Source organism: Pseudophryne corroboree, chromosome 1 (assembly GCF_028390025.1).
Source record: "Pseudophryne corroboree isolate aPseCor3 chromosome 1, aPseCor3.hap2, whole genome shotgun sequence".
In the NCBI taxonomy this organism is placed as follows: domain Eukaryota; kingdom Metazoa; phylum Chordata; class Amphibia; order Anura; family Myobatrachidae; genus Pseudophryne; species Pseudophryne corroboree.
The window spans coordinates 795,095,503-795,117,865 of NC_086444.1; the positions used below are offsets into that span (position 1 = coordinate 795,095,503).

The window sequence follows — 22,363 nt, forward strand, 5'->3', positions numbered from 1 at the left end:
AATGAGATCTTATGATGATGGGACCTAAATCTAAGCACAGAATGCATTTATGTTTCATATACACCTTATACACACATCCTGAAGGTCATTTAATACAATATTATTAATAACTTTGTGTATTAAACAAAGTTTGTGTACATTGAGCCATCAAAAAACAAAGGTTTCACTATCTCACTCTCACTCAAAAAAGTCTGTATTTCGGAATATTCCGTATTTCGGAATATTTGGATATGGGATACTCAACCTGTATTATATACGTAAGTTCACAAAGCCTATGTTTTATCAGGGGAGGGCTAACAACTTTTGGCCTGGTGGGCAGTGGTGCAAGTAGAAATATTTTCTTAGTGGTTACCGAGTGCCGAAAAATGGTTGTGGTTATGTGTTGTGAGGGGGCGTGACCACATGTCACTAATGGGAGTGGCTACATGACACTAGCAACATTGCCACATGATACCCCCATAATAATAGAAATATATAGTAATACCCCTATAATAATAGAAATGTATAGTAGTGTCCACATTATATTAGAAATTAATTACCCCACACAGTGATGCCAGAGACATGCCCAGCAGCCCAGCCTGTGTAGAACAAATGCTGCTCAGTTCCAATGCGTCACATGAGCCGAGTGAATGGAAATACCTGCACTGCTGCTCCCAGCAAGGGATGCTCTGGAAAGTGCAATCAGACAACTACTATCTTCATGCCAGCCACAGCCGCCAGAGGAAGTGTAATGTGACACCATGGCGTCACCGTCCTGCCCCAGTAACCCTGACAAAGTGAAAGGCGCCATCATGCTGCCAAGCACCATGGTCTTGTTGCTTTGTGGCGCATTATAATTGTGGTAATGGCGGTCACGGGTGCAAAGTGTGTGGCAGGTGGTACTGCGTACCCGCTGCCAAATTCTTAAGGGTACTCCACACCCGAGCGTACCCGCATACTTGCACCACTGCTGGTGGGCAAACACTAGTCAGTAGCCCAGATTCTCTACCCAGTGTTTTGCAATACAAAACTGCCCATGGTTTATCTAATATGGCTGATTTATCTACTATGGATGAGACTTCATATAGCCAATTAAATCTGAAAACCTATTACTTCATAGAACTGTATTGAACTATTCAATGCAGGGGCTATTGTACAGTCTTAATATAGTCAGCAATCTAGTGACCTCAGGGCCTGATTCAGGTTGGCTAGCAAAGCAAAAAAGCACACAACTTGGCAAAACCATGCTGCACTGCAGGTGGGGCAGATGTAACATGTGCAGAGAGAGTTAGATTTGGGTGGGGGGGGGGGTGTTCAAACTAAATCTAAATTGCAGTGTAAAAATAAAGCTAACATTTGTGGGCTACATGCAAAAGCAGCTAGTATTTTACCCTGCACAGAAACAATATAACCCACCCAAATCTAAATCTCTCTGCATGTTACATCTGCCCCACCTGCAGTGCAACATGGTTTTGCCCAGTTGCTTGCTTTTTTGCTTTGCTAACAAACCTGAATCATGCCCACTCTACATTACAGAAAACAGTCTAGTGACCAGTATACATGATAGAGAGCATCTTAATAAACTGTACAGAAAGCTGTCTATTTACAAAGGGGGAAATAACTAAAGGTGTATACACACGGTGAGACTTTGACTATCTTTGATTCTGACTTTGCAATTTCCCCTGAATTCCCTGGAGCCCTGAGCCACCAATATTGACTGTCTTTACTTGAGATTTTGACTATGTGAGATTTTGACTAAGTGACAATTTTGACTATACTATGTACTAGATAGTACACAATATAGTCAAGAGTGACTTTCCTGCACAGTCAATCTTTCTTTTTGCGATTCTGACCCCACGGAAGCGCGCATTGGTATCGCAAGATGTGTACACACGGTGTGATTTGCACTAACTTTCCTTACGATTTTGACTATATAGTTAATATGGTAAAGAGTGTGACAATTAGAGTTTAATGCAAAAATAAAAATGCAAAATCATGCACTTGGGTCTTAAAAATCTAAAGGCTACATATAGTATTAATGGCACTATACTGGCAACTACTGAGGAGGAAAGGGATCTACGAGTAACTATTTCAGGTGACTTAAAGGCAGGTAAGCAATGTAACAAAGCAATGAGGAAACAGGGGCGGATCTAGGCTTCTCCTATAGGGGGGGAAGCAGTTTTAAAATTAATCCGGACTCCTCCCCCTTCCAGTCTGCTAGGCCCTAGTGATACACCACACACACACACACACACACACACACACACACACACACACACACACTCACTAGTGATACACCATACATACACTATTAGCACACACACACACACACACACACACTAGTGATACACCATACATACAATACTGACACACACACACACACACACTAGTGATACACCATACATGCACTACTGACACACACACACACACACACACACACACACACACACACGCACACACGATACATAATACATACACTACTAGCACACACACACATACACACACACTATGCCATACACACACTACTAACATACAGACACACTAGTGATACACTATACATACACTACTAACACATACACACACCCATACACTAGTGATACACCAAGTATACAATGCTGACACACACACACACACACACACACACACACACACATTAGTGATAAACCATACATACACTACTAACACACACAGACACACACACTAGTGATACACCATACATACACTACTAACACACACACTGTCACACACCCTACTAACACACACACACACACACACACACACACACACACACACACACACACACACACACACACACACACACACAGACTAGTGATACACAGCACACACAACCACTCAACCAGTAACACTCCATGCACATATAGACACTAGGGATGTACTATACAGTACATACACAGTAGGATAGAGCCCTGTCTACCCAGTGCTCCTCCTCCTCCTCCATGTGCCGGGACGGGTCCCCTGTCTCTCCTGCCCTGGCTTCTCCCCAGCACAGCACTCCGGCCACTCTCCTCACCAACCAATCGCCTCCCATCCTCTCCCCGCCCCTCACCAGTCGGGTGTCCTTGCGGTTCATGGTCTGTTAGACATTGCGGCAGCAGCTCCTCTGCGGCTGAAGGAGCGAACAAGGACTTGGTGCAGAGTTTGTGCTGCCGCTGGTAGCAGGGGCCAGGCAACACTGGGTGATCCCGGCGACATCTCATCTGCCCTGTCAATGCGGCCAGGTCGCAGCCATTGCACTCAGCTCCCCTGACCTCTGCTGCCCACAGGAACAAGTGGGCAGGCCTGGGTCTTGTGTTATGGGGGGCGATCGCCCTCATCGCCCCCTGCTGGATCCGCCAATGTGAGGAAGGCAAGTTAGATGCTTGGCTGCATTGGGAGAGGAATCAGCAGCAGAAAGAAGTAATAATGCCACTGCATGGGTCATTGGTACGGCTTCATTTAGAATACTGTGTTCAGTTCTGGAGGACATTTCTTTAGAAGGATATTAATACATTAGAGACTGTACAAAAAAGGTCAAATAAAATGGTGAATGGCCTGCATCACAAAACATACCCAGAAAGACTAAGAAATCTCAATATGTATAGTTTGGAGCAGATAAAGAAAAGGGGGGACATGATAGAAACTTACAAATATATCAAAGGTTTTAATAAAGTCCAGGAGGGAAACATTCGAAGCAACAGGACATGAGGACATGCACTGAGACTGGAGGGAGCTAGGTTCAGGGGAAATTGGAGGAAAAAATACTTCACAGAAAGGGTAGTGGACAGTGGAATAGTCTCCCATCAGAGGTGGTAGAGGCTGTTAATGCTGATTAACTTATAGGAAGAAAAGCAATACCTTAAATATATATCTGTTCAGGCCGCTGCGACCGCTAAGTGTGTGTGTGTGTGTGTGAAACCCCTAACAGATGCGTACACGTTGCGTAAGCACGCCGTCATGCTGTAAGCACAGAGTAGCTACACGTGAGGCGGAATACACTTTATAACCCCCAGCAGGAAAGGAACGGGATCCGACCCACCAACAGTTATTTACTAAACAGGGGGTTACAACAATAATACAATTACATAAGAGATACAGGCTACAATCAATGATACATACGTTTGTTCGCCAGCGCCATCCGGTTCCGGTCCTCTGTCTATCTGGAAAGATGACTTTCAGAGAATGTACCTGACCGGCCAGGAGGCTTGGCTTTTATACAATATTCCAAAGCATGAAACAATAGAAACTGTATGCTCTTCTTCCATTGGTTCGGGGGTGGGACATATCCTGTGCACTGGGGATCATTGGTCAGCTCAAGCGGTGGGCGATGGCTAAGTCTTGAGATGTGATTACTGTTGTTTACATCTGTGTTCCCACCCCATGACCAGTTAAACCCACCACATTAATCACACATAAATCTGGTATTACTAATAACGTATTGTTGCAATATGCGCCAATATCCTCATACCTACTGGATTACTGCTTATGTGACCCTGAACAATATGATCCCACACATATGATTATCCATTTCCATCCTCAAGATATATATATATATATATATACATACATATATATATACATATATATATACACATATATATATATACACATACATTCCTGCTATTACAATTAGTTATGAAGTATACATATATTACCATGAGTTTAGACTATAAATGTTATACCTCTGATATATATATATATATATATATATATATTATATGTCTGGTATGTGCTTTTGTAAGTTGTTAATTGAGTTTTTTCAAGTTATTGTACAAGCAAGGTTTCTGGCTTGTGTTGTGTGTAGGATATTGTCTTCTTGTTTGTCCTGGCTTCTAGTAAAACAATGACAGTCCAGTATCTGCTGTCTTCAACAGATACTGGACAACTCTAGAACAATGGGGGCAAACAATGGTATTTATCTTTCCCATAGACCAGGGTCCATGTTCCATGATTACAAAGCTTTGCGTAAACAAGATAGTCTGATACATTCAAGACACTGTTTGTGAATCGCCTTTCTATGCGTATGAGTGGTTTGATTAATTTGTGTGTGCAGTAACTTGCTATTGAAGGATGTACAGACTGTGTGTGAGTTATGCACTATATGGATAAAATACTGAATATGGCTTTTGTGCCTTTTCTGTGCGAATGCGTATGTTACCGTATTTACTCATACCATGTGCTAACACGCAAGACCGCGTGAGCGATTATACGTTGCTTGCGAGCACGGCAGAACAAGCACCCGCACGGAGGCCATCTGTGTGGTATTTGTACGTAATGTGTGTGCCTATAATATTTTTCGACTTCGACAAGGCTAAGACAGTAGAGCAATTTAACATGCATGTGATAGACATAAGGATATCCTTACAAAGAAATAAGGATTAAATAAGGGTTGAGATAAAAATATGGTAAAAAAACGGGGCAGACTAGATGGGCCAAATGGTTCTTATCTGCCATCAAATTCTACGTTTCTGTGTTTCTAATATCGTAAGGTTACATTGCACCGTGTGTATGCGCTCTATAGACTAACTAACGCCCAAACTGAAGGGAAACTGACGAAAAGCCACACTTTAGAATAGAAATGAACAATGATTGTTTTTTTTAAATTATTGGTATACGTAGAAACCTTGGATTTACTAAATGCAAACCCACCCAAATAAATGATCTGCTTTCAGCAGGAGTGTTTGAAGCAATACTGCACAGATCATATAGGAACTAGGAACTGCCAGTTAGCGCAGCTCTATGCATTTTTAAGGAGAGTGTCCTTGGGTGACCTCTCATTGGCAGCTGAGTCCCGCAATGGATGAGTAGTGTTGTCTAGGATGTCTGCATGGAACGAACATAATCCTTTCCCATTGAATTGAGTAAACAATTGTGGGGGCTTGTTTATTTAATAAAAAACTTTTTTCTATGGAGTGGGTGTCTTTGTTTTAATATTTTTCTGTGCAGATGAACTACAAATGCCATGAGACTTTTGATTCCAGGGTATGCTTGTAATTTTCCAAGTGCCATCATGTCCTGGAAGCCTTGTTGGGGACCAGTAGTCTACCTGTAAAGAAAAATATTAATATTAATAATCACCCCCATACAGGGCTAATGCAATCATAGTGCCATATGAGCGCGCGCGCACACACACACACACACACACGCACGCACACACACACACACACACACACACACACACACACATTTTTGTCTACCCACACACACACACACACACACACACACATTTTTGTCTACCCAGATAATAAAATTTTTAGTGAAACATTATTTGTTTCTTTACCTTTTATTCTTTTATTTCACCTCTGTGTGTTTATTATTATTTTTCTTCTTCCCAACTGAGGATTGTCAGGGTATAATGTATTTACTCCCAGATTGAGGTTAAAAAATATAGCCCTCTAGATCCAATATCCATTGAGAAACTTGAACATCGAGCATGGGAATAGGTTTACCATATTCCACTGGCAAGGAACCTCCCAAGCTTTGCACAGATTGGATGATCGTTGTAGCTTCTGGACTTGGAGATGAAAGGGTCCTGTTTTTTTTGTTTATGAGAGTTGCTGAAGATCTATATAGCCCATGCACACAGGACATTTTGCGGTTGTGCATACTGACTGAAACATGCATTAGAATTAGGGTTCAAAAAGGGTTGAGATTACATAAAGGATAAAAAAAAAAAAAGGGGCAGACTAGATGGGCCAAGTGGTTCTTATCTGCTGTCAAATTCTATGTTTCTATGCATAGGGAGCCATGCCTTGAGGGGTGCCATTGAAAAGGCAGCCTGGGAATAAAAATACATGCTGATGGTGGTCAGAGAGCTAAATTAAAGTAACTTCCAATTGATGACTGCACTAATGTGACAATACCTTTATGCATATTGTGCTACAACTAGGTCACCTGGTGAGATGCATGCTATTCCCTTTAGAGTCTACCCTGCAGTCTCCAGAAGTCAAAGTTTTTACACTCTACAATCACCATTACATACACTGATCAAACATGTCAGCTGAACAGCCTTCATTACCTGCATGTGTGTTATGATCAGGGATGAGCGATCCGAGGTGAGATCCGAGTCCGGCTCAGGACTTCCCGCCTTACTCGGATCCCAAAATGAGGCAAAACATTATCATGCCGCTGTCGGGTTCTCACGGGTTTTGGTTTCTATATAATTTCCCCGTGCATCGGCGCCATCTTCACTCCGGCATTGGACAGATGTGTCCATCTCAGTACTGGGTGGCGAGGTGTGCGGCGGGTGGGGGTGTCCTATCTGCTGTATTTGAAAAAGGGGTGTTTTCTGCTGCATCTGAAAAAGGGGTGCTCTGTCTGCTGTATTTGAAAAATGGGTGCTCTCTGCCTGCTGTATCTGCAAAAGGGGTGCTCTCTGTCTCTGCTTGCTGTATCTGCAAAAGGGGTGCTCTCTCTGTCTGTTGTATCTGAAAAAGGGGTGCTCTCTGTCTGCTGTATCTGAAAGGGGTGATCTGTCCGTCCATCCAGGGGCTCTGCACCAGTGTAAAATTAAAATAATAAAAGCTAAAAACAAAAAGTCTAAAATTTAAAAAATATATATTTTTTGTCTGAGCTGTACCCCAGTGTACTATACCATTTTTATTTTATTTTCATAAGTACTGTGACATTGCAAATCAGACCACAGTATATTATTTCCTACTCATACACGTATTGTGCTACGCTGTCGGTGAAGTCAATAGCAGTATTTAATTATTATTATATACATTTCTGACTCATTTGTGCGACGCTGTTGGTGAGGTCAACTGCAGTGTGCAATTATTATATCAATTTCTGAGTCATTTGTGCAACACTGTCGGTAAAGTCAACCGCAGTGTGTAATTAATTATTATATACATTTCTGACTCATTTGTGTGACGCTGTAGTTGAAGGTCAACCCCACTTTGTGTTGATAGAAATGGAGGCTACTACTAGTGCTGAAGCTGCTGCCACTAGTCATGACATTGACAATGCAAGTCCATCAACGCCATCTGCTAAGGCAGATGCCCAGGGGCATAGAGGGCTTAAGTCAGGGTATGTAAAATAATTTAATTTTAGAGTGGTGTAGAAAAAAAATATCAAAATAAATGTTAGAAATGTTAGTTGCAGAGGCAGTAAGACAAACTGCACATGCAGAATCAGAACCATTAGACATTCTTGAGGAACGTTTAGGGGTGTCCACGACAGCTATGAGTCTGAAATTTCTCACACTGTCCTCATAGAGAAGCCTTTTTCACCTCCTTCCACCATTTCTGAACCATGTGCACATGTGGGGAGCAGTACAAGTCTATATGGTGATGAATCTGATGAGGAGGGTGATGAATCTGATGAGGAGGACATAATACAAACTGAGGATTCGTGTGTGGAAGTGGGACAGGATAAGGGGGATATGCGTTTACTATCTGACAGTGAGGATGTTGATGATAATGTTGTTTGTGTAAGTCAGCCACTGGTGGCTGCAGTTGTTGACCGTGATAAAAAGAAAGCCATTGCGATGCCTGGACATAAGACCAAAAAAGCCACCTCTTGGGTGTGGGATTATTTTTACCCCAATCCTGACAATGTTTATGAAAGCATCTGCTCCGTTTGTGAAGCCATATTTAGTAGCGGTAGGAACATTAGCCATCTTGGCACTTCCTCCATGTTACATCATTTGCGGCAAAGACATAAAATTTATTGTACAAGATTATGATGTAATTAACACCTCATCAACATTCTCAGAGTAATAACTTAACGGAGGAAGTCCTTCTAAAAAATTGTTTTGTGGGAGCCCAAACAAACCAATCATTCCAGACACAAATGACGGTCCCTGTCACTGAAATTATTGGTTTGTTAAACTGTGCATATCCTGTTTAATATATACAACATAAGGGTGGGTGGGAGGGCCGAAGGACAATTCCATTTTGCATCTTATTTCTTTGCCCAAAAAATGCTCCAGAGCACATAATGCATAGTTAATAAAACTGCCATCCTGTCTGTCACTGCAGTGCCACTCCTAGATGTGTCATGTGTGTGTGCCACCCACTTCTGTCGCTTATCTTACTCATCCAGCTACTTTGGTGCAACATTTTGGTCTAAACTGGATAAAAACAATATTGTGAGCTGGTTGCGATGGTCACGATGTTCAGGTGGTCACAATGTTCCCGATCGATGTTTTGATGTTTGAAAAAAAAACTGTAAAAATAAAAAAATTAACTTTTTTTATTTTTTATTATTAAAATCATGTTCTTCACCTTATTCACTCATAAAAAAACAGACAATTTCTGAGCAGTTTTTTGGGAACAAGTGGTTAAAAAACAAAAAATAGAAAGCGAAAAACAAGTATGGTGTGTGTATGAGTGTATAAACAAACACAACTTTCAGATTTATATAGAGAGTGCTCTCAGCCAGGCTACAGAGATTGGAGCCCGCAGTGGCAACAACCGGTGGGTCAGGGTCAGACTTACGAGATTCAGCCGTCTGCAGCATGCAGAATCAGCCTTCCCTGATGGGTCCCATCTCACAGTCCAGCAGCAGCGGTGGGTGCACCATCAATTGCTGTGCAGTGCAGGCTGAGCGGTACCAGGCGGGAGCTGTCCTGTTCCCTATTGCAGGTCTTAGCAGGGCTCCTGGGACAGAGCAGATTAACTCTGCAGCAGCAGCAGGTGGGTCTCAGAGCTCAGTTGAAGAGCAGTGGTCACACTTGGATCATGTTGTGAACCACACAGGTGCTGTTGTACATGCAGGTGCCCCTTCAGGGCTTGGAGCCCATAGGCAGGCGACTCAATTGCCTGGGAGTTACGCCCTGTATCTAACCAAGTTAATTTTACATATTTCATCCAGCTTGTTTTCTTGTATTAGGTAGGCACAGGGGCATTTGATCAAATAACGGAGCAACTGTTACTGCAGCCCACAGGGAGAGCTGTGGCTGCAGTGTCGGCTCATACACAGTGACAGGAGCCAGGTGCTGCATGTAATGTAACAGTGCAGCCGGCATTTTGGTATCACCTCTCGGTGGGTGACACCCGGGTGCGGCCCGCACCCCCCTTGTGGTGCCACTGGTTACATTGTCCTCCTTTATGCAAGTGCCTGAGTGTACTGCACACCCTGCAGCCATAATAGATATACCACCGGGGAGCCAATAATGGTGGTCATTCCGAGTTGTTCGCTCGGTAAATTTCTTCGCATCGCAGCGATTTTCCGCTTAGTGCGCATGCGCAATGTCCGCACTGCGACTGCGCCAAGTAAATTTGCTATGCAGTTAGGAATTTTACTCACGGTTTTTTCTTCGTTCTGATGATCGTAATGTGATTGACAGGAAGTGGGTGTTTCTGGGCGGAAACTGGCCGTTTTATGGGTGTGTGGGAAAAACGCTACCGTTTCTGGGAAAAACGCGGGAGTGGCTGGAGAAACGGGGGAGTGGCTGGGCGAACGCTGGGTGTGTTTGTGACGTCAAACCAGGAATGACAAGCACTGAACTGATCGCACTGGCAAAGTAAGTTTCGAGTTACTCAGAAACTGCACAGAGATGTCTTATCGCAATATTGCGAATCTTTCGTTCGCAATTTTGATAAGCTAAGATTCACTCCCAGTAGGCGGCGGCTTAGCGTGTGCAAAGCTGCTAAAAGCAGCTTGCGAGCGAACAACTCGGAATGACCACCAATGTACAAATAGTTGTCTGATTTTTCCAGCACTGTATTGATTCAATTAATACAAATCCACAAAAGTACCCCAAACCTTAAAGAAGAAATCCAGCCAATTACTGAAATAATTTTTAGCAAAATACTTCCCAACTTTCTCAATTTTGTCAGGACAGTACCTCTTTCCAACCATGGTCTCGTCTTCCCACCTCCTTGCCACAGTGTCCCACTGGTGAGAGGAAAGTTGGGGGGGTGGGGGAGTGGGCGATATCACAACCTCCTAACATCCAGCGGTTAGAAGTCGGGACCCATTGGACTGCAAAGCTGCCCGCTGCCGAAAAGGGGCATGGTCTGATGAAAAGGGGGCATGGCTTAGTGTGAATGCCTTTATTGCAAGCCTTGCTTCCCATTCTCGCCACAGTGGGGGCACGGCCAGAGGTCTGTGATCTGCTGGCCATGCCCCCAGTCCCTCTGGCTCACTGGAATAGATGCTGTGTGCATGCGCACAGCGTCTATTCACCACTGCTCTGATCTGAACTAAGCATAGCAGCGAATGACAGGGAGCCTCCGTACACCCCACGCAAAGTCACCCCAATATATGAAGGAGGGACCACAGCTTTTTAACTAAATCTGCAATCCATTTTATCGCATGCTGGGGGCCACCTATCGCAGGGCAAGGCTGCCCAGCAAGCTCAATGGCCTGCCCAGTGGCTGCAACCACAATTTAAATGCGGTCGCAGCAACTGTAGTTGACCCCCTGTAGCCGTAGCTAGGCTGCGTATGCAGACAGTCCGCTGACATTTTCATGATCAGAGCTGCTGCATGTGATGTCATGCAGCTGCCCTGAAAACGCCGCCCCCACACAGCGATCATATCGGGACCTGCGCGTGCACACTAGCGCCACCAACCGGGTTATTGTGGTCGCATTGATTATCTATGCGACCTGAATAACCCCCCCATAGACCGTTAACAATGAAATGCCCATCTTCATACATTGTGGACTTTGCTTGTAGCTGGCATTTTGGCTTCACACCTGGAAGGGTAACACCTGGGTGCGGCCTACACCACCCTTGTGACGTCCCTGAGTGTGGGGACAGGTTTGGTACTGCACATTGTAGAAAATACTGTAATTCAGAAACCCAGGTATTCTTGATACTCCTATATAGCACATTACTATAGAGATGGAAATGGAGTACAGGAAGCAAAGCAGCTTCATCAGTGTCTTACCACCAGGACTTAGGACCCGTGCAGTAGTAATGATTACCTCAGGATAGCCGTGATAAGTACTGTATGTGCACTTCCTGTTATAATAATACTCTACAAAGCTGGCAGGATAGGTAAAATAAATAGGTAGATAACCCCTTTAAAATGACACTTACTGAATTATGTATTTCCATTAATGCATCATTTTATATCTAAACATAAGATAAACGGCAGGATGCTGTGGTGTAAGTTACAGTACCCTATGATTGCCAAGCATAATAATGGAACAGAAAGCTAATGAAGTTATAGTAGCTAGCCTACAATTGAATTATTATTTATGCATTTTTTGACATACAAACAAAAAAAACACAAGTCAGAAAAACCAAAGTCTTAAACTAAAAGTATAACTTTGTAAAAGTCCTTTCATCAATCTACACGTCATGTAAATAACTGCAGAATAAGAGGATATACGGCTCAAAAAGAGGCCACATTCTCCTAGGAGAGTGCAGTGTTGATCATGATGCATCTTATTCCATTGGCCATAAATGACTCTCATTCTAAGTATAGCTGTCCTGATGTTACCTGAGACTAATGTGAAGCCTCTTTCCATAACCCAATAAACTGATGCTTTTTTAACATCCACGTGTCTATAATGGGTGCAAGGTGTACAATGCACACGTGCTCCATTTAATTATACTTACTGCTCCGTTGGCACGGCGCTGGCTTCAGAGCTGCAAATATCACTGGAATAATGGCCACCGGGGCCATTTTCTGGTGATTCGCGCTTGTGCAATAGAGCTGTCTCCAGGAACGTGGCATGGGTGCCATGTTCCCAGAGGCATGCATATGCACAGTACTGAAACACTGGAGGTCTGATTGGAGCCTGCACACGGGCCCCCTCCTCTTGAAGGTATGAATACTTTTCTGTAGCGTTTTCATACTCCATGTGCTAGTTGCGTGATGAATCCAGATTCCAGGCTCGCAGCATAGCATGACAGAAAAACCTTTTCACTTTCAAAAGCTCGGTCTCAAAAGCTAGGCCGTTATAGCCAACTGAGGAAGGTCCTCATGTAGAAACAGACCTTGTTGTAATAAATCTGTAATAAATCTAGCCGAAGTGGAAGACGCCACCCGGAACCTACCAACATTTTTAGAATGTCAATGTATCACGACCTGCATGACCACTCTGAGCCATTAGAATTACTGTCACCCATTGATCCTTGATGCACTTGCATAACCAAGGCAACATTGGGGTCGGTGGAAACAGATACACTAGATACAAATCCCACGGAACCGTCATGGCATCAACTGTGAAAGCCACAGGGTCCCTGGATCTCGCACAAAACTGTGGAAGCTTGCAGTTGTGTCAAGAGGCCATGTGATCCACCTGTGGAAGGCTCCACTTCTGAATTAACTGCCTCCACCATCGTTGTTGCGTTTTTTGTGACTCCCTGATTATTTACATAATGCCCCCACTGTGGTATTGTCTGAATGAGGGACCGATTCAGACCTGATCACTGCTGTGTGTTTTCTCACAGGCTGTGATCAAGTCTGAACCACGCATGTGTATGCATCACAATGCGCAGGCGCGATGGTCCGCAGCAACGGGGATCGCTGGTCAGTGACGGGATGGTGCGAAAATTATGAACGCACTGGCATTCGCAAGGAGATTGACAGGCAGAGGGCGTTTGTGGGTGGCAACTGACCGTTTCTAGGGAGTGCCCGGCAAAAAGCAGGAGGGACCAGGCGTTTTGTAGGAGGATTTCTGACGTCAGCTCCAGCCCCGATCATCACAGCGTGTGATTAAGTCCTGGGCTAAGTAGAAACTGAACAAACTGATGTTTGTGCAGTTCTGCTACTCATGCAATAGCACACCTGCACACACACAATAACCTACCCCTGTAGGCGGCGAGTACCTGATCGCAGGGATTCAAAAACGCACCCTAGCAATCAGGTCTGAATTACCCCCTGAATACGAACTGGTCAGCTGACCAGGATGGATTGCGCTCCCAAGAAAGCCAGAAAGATGGCTCGGAGATTAAGTACATTGATCGTCAGAACCGTCTCCGACAGTGTCCAAAGACCTTGGAGCCAAAGAGGTATTGTTACAGACTCGTGTCTGCGGTCACAATAACCCAAGTCAGAGAAACCAAAGATCGTCCCTGGAGGAGATGATCAGAATCCAGCCACCAATGGAAAGACTGACGAGTGCTGTCGGCCAGAATAAGAAACTGAGATGAACTGAGATGAGAGGGATGCTGAGCATCCCGTCCAATTCTGGAAAATTTCCCGCTGGAATTCCTGCGAGTGTAACCTGACGTCCTGAATGGTTTCAAAGGTAGAGACTATTGTCGCCAACAGCGCCATGCACAACAAGATTGATGGATGAGGGAATTACAGTACCGTCATGACTAAGTTCTGCAGGGTCCGTGCTTGGACTCCAGCAAGAAAACTCACTGGAAAGAGCTGTTTAAGACCACCTCCAGATACTGAAGGCACTGAAAAGGTATTAGGTGAGAATTTTCGAAATTCAGGATCCAGCCGTGAGCCAAAATACTTGCACTGTGCGATCTAGGTGCTTTTGTAACTGCAAAGCTAAGTGGCCTGCACAAGAAGATTGTCTAAATAAGGTATGATTGTGATACCTTCCTTAGGCAGCAAGCTCACCATCACTGACTTGATCTTGGAGCTGTGGCTATACCGAATAGCAGGGCCTGGAATTGATCAGTTCCAACTGCAAAACGAAGGAGAGTGAGATGACCTGTCCAAATAAAAATGTGAAGATACGTGTCCCTGACGTCCAGTGAAGCCAAATATTTGCTAGTCCCCATGATGTGAATCACTGATCTAGAGATTCCATTTGAAAATGATCTACCCACAGCCTGGTGTTCAAGTTGCAAAGCTTCAGGATCGCACTGAGGGAGAAGAAAGAAGACTCTTGTTTGGGTGCACTCTTCTGGAAAGGAATTATTGTAATAATTATAGGACTTAAAATTAGTTCTTATTAAATTAATAAAAACTAATTTTAAGTCCTACAATTATTACAATAATTCCTTTCCAGAAGAGTGTGCCCAAACAAGAGTCTTCTTTCTTCTCCCTCAGTGTAATTTTGTTATACCCACTGACTCAGAGTGCACCACCAAATAGATAACCCTTGGGGGAACTTTCCCCACAATTGATTATTTTTGGTTTTCTCATATATTTATTAATCATATATACAGTTTGATTGGTGCAGGGTCCATTTCTCCTTGTCTAAGATTCAGGATCGGTCACAATGAGTCGTTTAGCTTCAGAACATGGACCAAGTTGAAGTATAACCCCAGTTTCTCTTCCTGCAGAGGAATTACAGCAACAATGCTGTCTTAGAGGAGAGAAATGATAGCCTGGTCCAATGCCACCCTCTTTTCTGCAACCGGGAAGAGCAGTGGCAAAAATCTGCGATGGTGGCGGAAACCTGAGATCAATTATGTAACCTCTGTAAATGATGCCCAGCACCCATGTGTCTGACGATGACTCCACTCAACAGTCTTTGAATTTGAGCAAGCGCCCCCCCAACTTGCAACCAAACTAAAAGGAGAGAGGCCCTTCAAGCAGTAGGCTTCTCCAGAGCTTTGGCCCCAGAGTGTCAGCTGGCACCAGAAATTCTGCCCTTAGAAGCCGAACCCCTGCCGGGGAATTTCTGACAGATTGACCCCTAGTTGACGCTCCACCCCAAACAGAGGAGCAAAAAGCTCAAAAAAGCGGACGTAGCTGTTTAGGAGCAGCCACCAAAATGAAAGTGCTTTTCCCACTGGTAGCCTGGGCATTAATAGCATACAGTTCTGTTCCAAAAAGAACACCCCACCAAACAGAAGAGATTCTAAAGAAAGCTTTGATTTTTCATATGCATTCCACATATGAAGCCAAAGGGCATATCGAGCAGAGATGACCATAGCTAAAACCCTGGAAGTCACCTGAACACTGTCTTGCATGGTCTCACACACATATTCAGATGCACTGCAAAGCTGTTCCGCCATTTCCAGTAGGGAATCCCTGGATGAATCACTGTGAAGGCCTTCAACCAGTTAGTTGGCCCAATTTTCCATAGCTCGAGTTACCCATGCAGAGGTTGGTAAAGGTCGGATAACGACCCAGAACCTATAAAAATGGTCTTGAGACAACCTTTCAATTTTTTTATCTAGTGTATCTTTAAAGGACAAAGAGTCTTGAATAGGAAAAGCTGCATGTTCAGCTAAATGTGCCACTGCAGTGTCAACCTTGGGAGGCAGTTCCCACTTGGAAATTTGCCTGGAAGTGGATAAAGTAAAGCAAATTTGCGAGGAAGGAGAACTTTTTATCCAGGGCCTTCCAGGCCTCCTTGATGAGACTGTAAAGATCCAAAAAAGATGGGAACGTTATTACCATCTTGCACTGACGCATGAATGGACCCACAGTCTCCATTTGGGAATCCACATCTAAACAGTCCAGAGAGTGGCGCACAGCAGCAATGAGATCTTCCACATCATGACTCTAGGCAGACTCTAGAGCCTCACCCTGCGGGATAATGCTTGTCATCATAAGTTTCCCTCCTCCTCTGAATCTGAAACTTTCAACAGAGCCTTGGAAGAAGGAAGATGCTTATGCACCGTGTGCAGCTGGAGAACTTAAAAAAACATTCCAAATAAGAGGAAACTTTTTCAAACCCTAATGCCGTACTCTCCTTGGTACACTGCAAGGTGAATCAGACACCGACAGGGGAGTCACACCACCAGGAGGAGGCGACTCAGAACCATGCATTAAGGAAACAGGTGCAGAAGCTGCTTTAGCCTAATCCTCCTGATAAAGCGCTAAAAGTTTCACCAAGTCAGAGGCTGACTGACCCAGAGCCTGTCCCAACATTGGCCCCACAAGGGTAGACGCGCCAGCCCCTGGCACTTGCTCAACACTATACCTCGGCTGTCCACGCACAACACTCCAGAACCCACCTGTCCACAAAGCAATTTAACATTACACAGGCACGAGTGAAAAACAACGCCAAAGAAACTCTTTGCCTTGATGGGTATGGCTTTGTCGGTCATAGTCCCCACGTGATATCACTATGTATAGTGGACACAGGAAGAACAAATTCCCAGATACAGGCAATTAATACACAGGTCCCTGAACAACTGCACAGTTCCCCAGAACTGCAGAGGCAATGACAGGTATTAAAAAAATACAGATACTTAGCCTTCCTGAAAGACTTACAGCTGCAGGGGAGAGGAGCTGAGGTGAGACATGCACCAGTGTGCAGTGTCCAGAACAAAGCATGGAGTTTCACTTTCTTTCCTATACAGCAACCACCAGGACTATACCACAGGTGTAGATATGTGCAGGGGAAACCGACAGCTCCAGGTATAAAACATACAAATATACCTTTAATGTAACATGTAATATATGCATACCTCTCAATTCTTTTGGCGGGACACGGTCTGTCCCGCTGTCCCACCCGCGGGTCACAGTGTCTCGCAGTGAAGGAGGGGGGGGGGGGGCGGCAGTTGGGAGATCCTCCATGTCACTAACTGCACTGAGCAGAGCAGCGGTGAATAGATGCTGTGCGCATCTATTCCCCGGCAGAGAGGGACTGGGGGCATGGCCAGCAGCTCACTGAGTGCTTTGAGAAAGAATTAGACCAGAAGGTGTGCGCTAATTTGATAAGAGTAAATAAAAACTGGTACTTCCCTTACAAAACCTCTGTCGTGGGATTTACCGCAATTTTCAAACAACATGGATCCATATATGGGAAGAGAATATAAACATATATAGTGTAGTGTGTTTAAAACAGTACAATTTAATAGTACAATTTAATAACGAATCACAATAAAACCATTGATTATAAATAGCTGCAAACAATGGTGGTGGATGGAAAATTACCAGAAAATGGTAAAAAAATTCTTTGAATAGTATATTTATACTGCTGTTTTGCTGGTGAGTAATTCTAAAACGTTAAAATCTTGAAGTCAAGTGAAGGTAGAGGTTTACCAGATTTAGATGAAGTGAGTGCCTTTATGATGTTGTCCAGGGGAGATATCGGCTCCGGAACCTATTCTCCAAAGTCCACAACACTCCGTCCGTCTGGAAAAAATCCCTTCAGTAGTGGTTAGCTTGTCATACAGTGCCGACGCGTTTCGGGATCTCTCCCTTCATCAAGGCTGCATGACAAGCACTAAACAGAATGAGCAATTTAAGCTATTGGTGAGAATCACATCCGGGTCAAGGGGTCATATCCTGGTCATAAAAAATACCATAAAAGACATAAATAATAACCATAATTTCTACAATATCATTCATTCTGGACATTGTAAATCCAAGGAATTGATTTACAAAACATTTGAATCCATTAGAAAAACATTCATATAAAAAAAAATCGGAGTTCCCGGAAGTAGTTTTTTCCTTACTTCCGGTCCGGCGGAACTAGTCTTTTATATTATTGCATAAAGTCCCATTATATAGTCCTCTGCAGATTCCCAAATGTCTGCATTGGTGGTCATAGTGGATGAAACAAGTGTGTTCTGAGCTTGTAGTGCTCCGTGATTCTCCGCCGGGCACTTCCGGTAAATGGAACGCATGGTGAACCGCATGGTGAACCGCAAGCAGGCTTCCAGTGACGCACTTCCGGTTGACGTCCTGGCGCCGTGAATTTCATTCATTGCGGACTGTGGGCAAATACTGAGCCTGCTTGGCTCTAAATTATATGGTCTTGTTCAACAGATTGCTATCAATTACAACTGGTGCAAAAAGTGGCAAAATGTTCCTATAAATATATGGACTTGGGCAGAGTGATTTGGGAAAAGTGATTGTAGAATTTGGATAATAACTCAGCATATTGAGAATATAAGCATTTAGGATTAAGTCTTAACAAATTATATATAGATATTTTTTATTGAAATAAGTTTTTTATGTAGCCGGCCGGCAGATTATATATAATTGTGTGTATACAATATTAATTTTTTAATTAATAAAATCTATATTGGATTTGAAAAGCGCACTCTCATATTGTATTTCTTTTGTAAACTAGGCAAATGCCTAGGGCATTTGGTATGCTTAGGGGCACCAGCAGCTTCTGCTGATTAAAATGATATGCAGCATGCCTATATTCTGTGTGTATTCCTGGAAATCACTGTAATGTAGCATTTTGTATGCAGATGCAGCCACAGTCGCACACAGAATATAGGCATGCTGCATATCATTTTAATCAGCAGAAGTTGCTTGTGCATCCTAGCCACATAGTAATGCAAATAAGATGCATTTTCATAAACAAAAGGCGCCTGACGTTAGCAGAGCTGCCAGCTGACTCATGTCAGGCATCTCTTGCAGAACTAGCGGCAGGGCCGTCTTTTCGTATGGGCTCAATGGGCTCTTGCCCAAGGGCCCCAGCAGTATAAGGGCCCTAGGCTGATAGCTGAGGGTCCCCTCTTTCCAGGGGTACCAGATTTTTGAAAATCGGCCCTGGGGAACCGGAGATATCCGACTTGAAAGCAGTGTTCCCCATCCAAGCCTGTTAATTGCTCTTCCCAGCCGGATATCTCCGGTTCTGTCTGACTTAGAGTTTGTCTGAGGGTATAATCCAAAAGCTGTGACTCTCCCCTTTCAGAATACACTGGCAGCTTCTCTCTACTATGCCCAAAACCAGAGATATCAGCCTTCAAGCAGATGGTCCCTGCTCCAGCTCCACATGCCTAATATGCAGTTTTAGATTTTCGTTGGTGAATTGCTTTGGCTCCTGAACTCTGATCCCCAAGTCCCCAGAACTATCTGAAAGGTGAGACTCTCTAGTTTTGTATCCCATTTAAAGCTAGGAAATATATTTTCAGGAACTTGAGATATCTGCAGTCAAGCAAGCTGCCCTCCCACCGGAAAATTATAAATATTAAGCCCACTCCACTATCCACCCCTTCCCTACGTGTTAAACACCCCCTACCACACTGGAAGTCATGCACCAGGGCCCCTTCATTCAGCCCAATGCCCCTTCTACAGTTTAGCCCCATCTGTGCAGTAAAGGCGAAATTAGCAGAAATTATTGCTCCAGGTCCTACATGCTGAGCAGAAGATAGAACACCCCCTAACTCCCGCGGGACATCAAAGCTGCCGCTGATAGCATCCACACGCCTACCTCTTAAGGATGGGTAGGGGGCCCAGTGCATTGCTGTGCCCAGGGGCCTACACTACTGTTAAGATGGCCCTGACTAGCGGCGGTGCTAGGGGGCACCAGCCAAAATCTTGCCTAGGGCATCATATTGGTTAGGGCCGGCTCTGGCTAGTTACATAGGAGTCTGGGGGTGGGCTTAACTGTACCTGAGTGCCAACAGGGTAAGTGAATGTCTTAATGGGCACTGGTGTGCAAAGGCGTAGCTACCATCAGGGCAGCCAGGAGAAATCCTGGGCCCCGGTACAACAACTTCCTGGACCCCCCTGCCCCCACTGGAAGGGGTGTGGCCACAGCATGCTGCGGGCATGGCCACTCCTCTTTGGGGGCATGTGTAGCACACAGTGGCGTAACTAGAAATTTTTCTCCCCCAAGCCAAAAAATTCTTCGGCGCCCCCCCCCCCCCTCCCATCCCCCATAATTGGCACTATGAAAGGGATAAATGCGCGCGCTGCGAAATAGGGTGTGTGACTTCGTTGGGATGGGCGTGGCTTCACATAAAGGGGCGTGGCATTGCAGGAAAAGACTACGTTATACCCCAGTTTTCCAACCTGCACGCCCAGACGTTAGCCACCACTGGAAAGAAAAATAATCCTGATTCATGCCCCTTACATTATTTGTAATTTTTCCTCCTTATAGTAATGCCCAGTATACATTATGCCACATACTGCAATGGCCCTTAGACATTATGCCACACACAATAATAGCGGCATTACACAGTGGGGGGCGTGGCTTACGTGACGCGATTTCCGCAGCCACACCCCGTTCCGCCTGTCACGCCCCATCACGCCTCTGGCCCGCCCCCCTCTGCTCTCCCCATCACTGCCCGCCCCGCTGCTGAGCCGACCTGGCTGCTCTCTCCCGGAGAGAGCAGCCAGAAAGTCGGCAAGTATGCATAAAGCGCCGTGTCAAGGCGAAGATGGCCAAGGAGGCTAAATCGGCCCGCCAAACCGGGGGTGGACACCCCTTCCGTGCATCTTACCGAGATTGGGAGGAGCCTGTGCGTGCACTCATTCCGCAAGAAGTGGTTGGTGCCACTCATGTCCGGGATTCGGATCGGCCAAGGCAGGATGGTGAGTTATTTATGTTTACTTATAAACAATTTAAGCATGTGTGCTTTGTCCTTAGTTGTCTGAAATGTCTTCTAGCTAATTGTGGTTGTCAGTTTGTTCATTCTTCTAATGTGTTGGTGATGTAGTGCAGGCCTGGCCAACCTGTGGCTCTCCAGCTGTTGTAAAACTACAAGTCCCATCATGCCTTGCCACAGTTTTGCTATTAGGGAATGCTAAAACTGTGGCAGGGCATGCTGGGATGTGTAGTTTCGCTACATCTGGAGAGCCACAGGTTGGCCAGGCCTGATGTTCTTTTTTTTTTTTTTTTTTTAATTAAAAAATGTTACTGGTTGCCTTGGAGTTTTTCAGGTGTTGTAAGTCAAAAGTAAATGTTTGTAGGTGTGTTTTCATGCTTTTAATGTTTATTTTTGGAAACAAAGTTTTTTGGGAAATACATTTTATAACATTTATGATTATTGTGTGTTGTTATGGGTTGCCCTTTGTGTGCTTGATGTGTTTTTGAATGCATATTTGGTTGTGATGTTTAAAATTTTACCAAGATATTTTTGACTAGTGTTTTATTATTATTGTGCAAAATTAATACCTTAGCGTGCAATATTGTGGTTGTGTCAAGCTACGACGTTTTGTTTTTAAGTCGTATAATTGTTTGCATTATTTGCCTTTGTGTATTGTATTTTTTACATAATTTATGCAAAATTAAAGAATACCAACCCAATGACGTCAGGCATAAAAGCATAAGCATCGTTTAGTTTAATTCTCATCAGGTGCCACATATGTTAACATCACAATCAGTAATTTGGGAAAATATATCACCAAAATAGTATGTTCATAAGGACATTCTTCTTATTTCTACAGTACGCCAGAGAAGCAGCACAGCCAGGCCACAGCCAACACTGCCAAGAGATGCAGATGTTGGCAATGCCGGTAAGATTTAACTGAATACACATATTCTGCAAACACATTGAAACACAAAATGTTAATGATTATCTTATCACACAGGTTCTTCTTCGGCAAATCCACCTACACTAAGGCGCCCATCACAGGGTTCGGTTAGTGTGGCAACGAGGCCACCCAAGAGACGCCGTCTTGAGGCTCCAGCACCAGCATCACCACCCCAACGCCGCATCTCTGCAGTGTCGGCCGTGCCACCACTAGTTCTATTGGCCAGCCCCCAAAGTGAGGATCCACAATCCCCTCAGTTGTCTGGTGAGTAAACATAACAATTACGTGTAAATAAGTAAACAAACAGTGTTGTTGATTTATTAACCTGGAGAAGGCATAAGGTTTTTTTTAAAAAAAAACTGATATGTTCAAGGTGATAAAGGCAGCAGTAC

General features: G+C 44.3%; 1 long non-coding RNA gene across 2 annotated transcripts in view; it reads right to left on the reverse strand.

The window, feature by feature from the left end:
• Window positions 1-3,615: 3,615 nt before the first annotated feature.
• LOC134910508 (uncharacterized) overlaps window positions 3,616-22,363 on the reverse strand; it is a 40,914-nt gene continuing 22,166 nt past the window's right edge. Inside the window, exons 2-3 of one of the 2 annotated variants that reach the window (XR_010176221.1) lie at window positions 6,257-9,147; window positions 3,616-6,022 (exon numbers count right to left, since the gene is read on the reverse strand). This is a non-coding gene — a long non-coding RNA (uncharacterized LOC134910508). The remainder of the gene's footprint in view (window positions 6,023-6,256; window positions 9,148-22,363) is intronic. The other variant, XR_010176224.1, reaches the window with a different exon arrangement.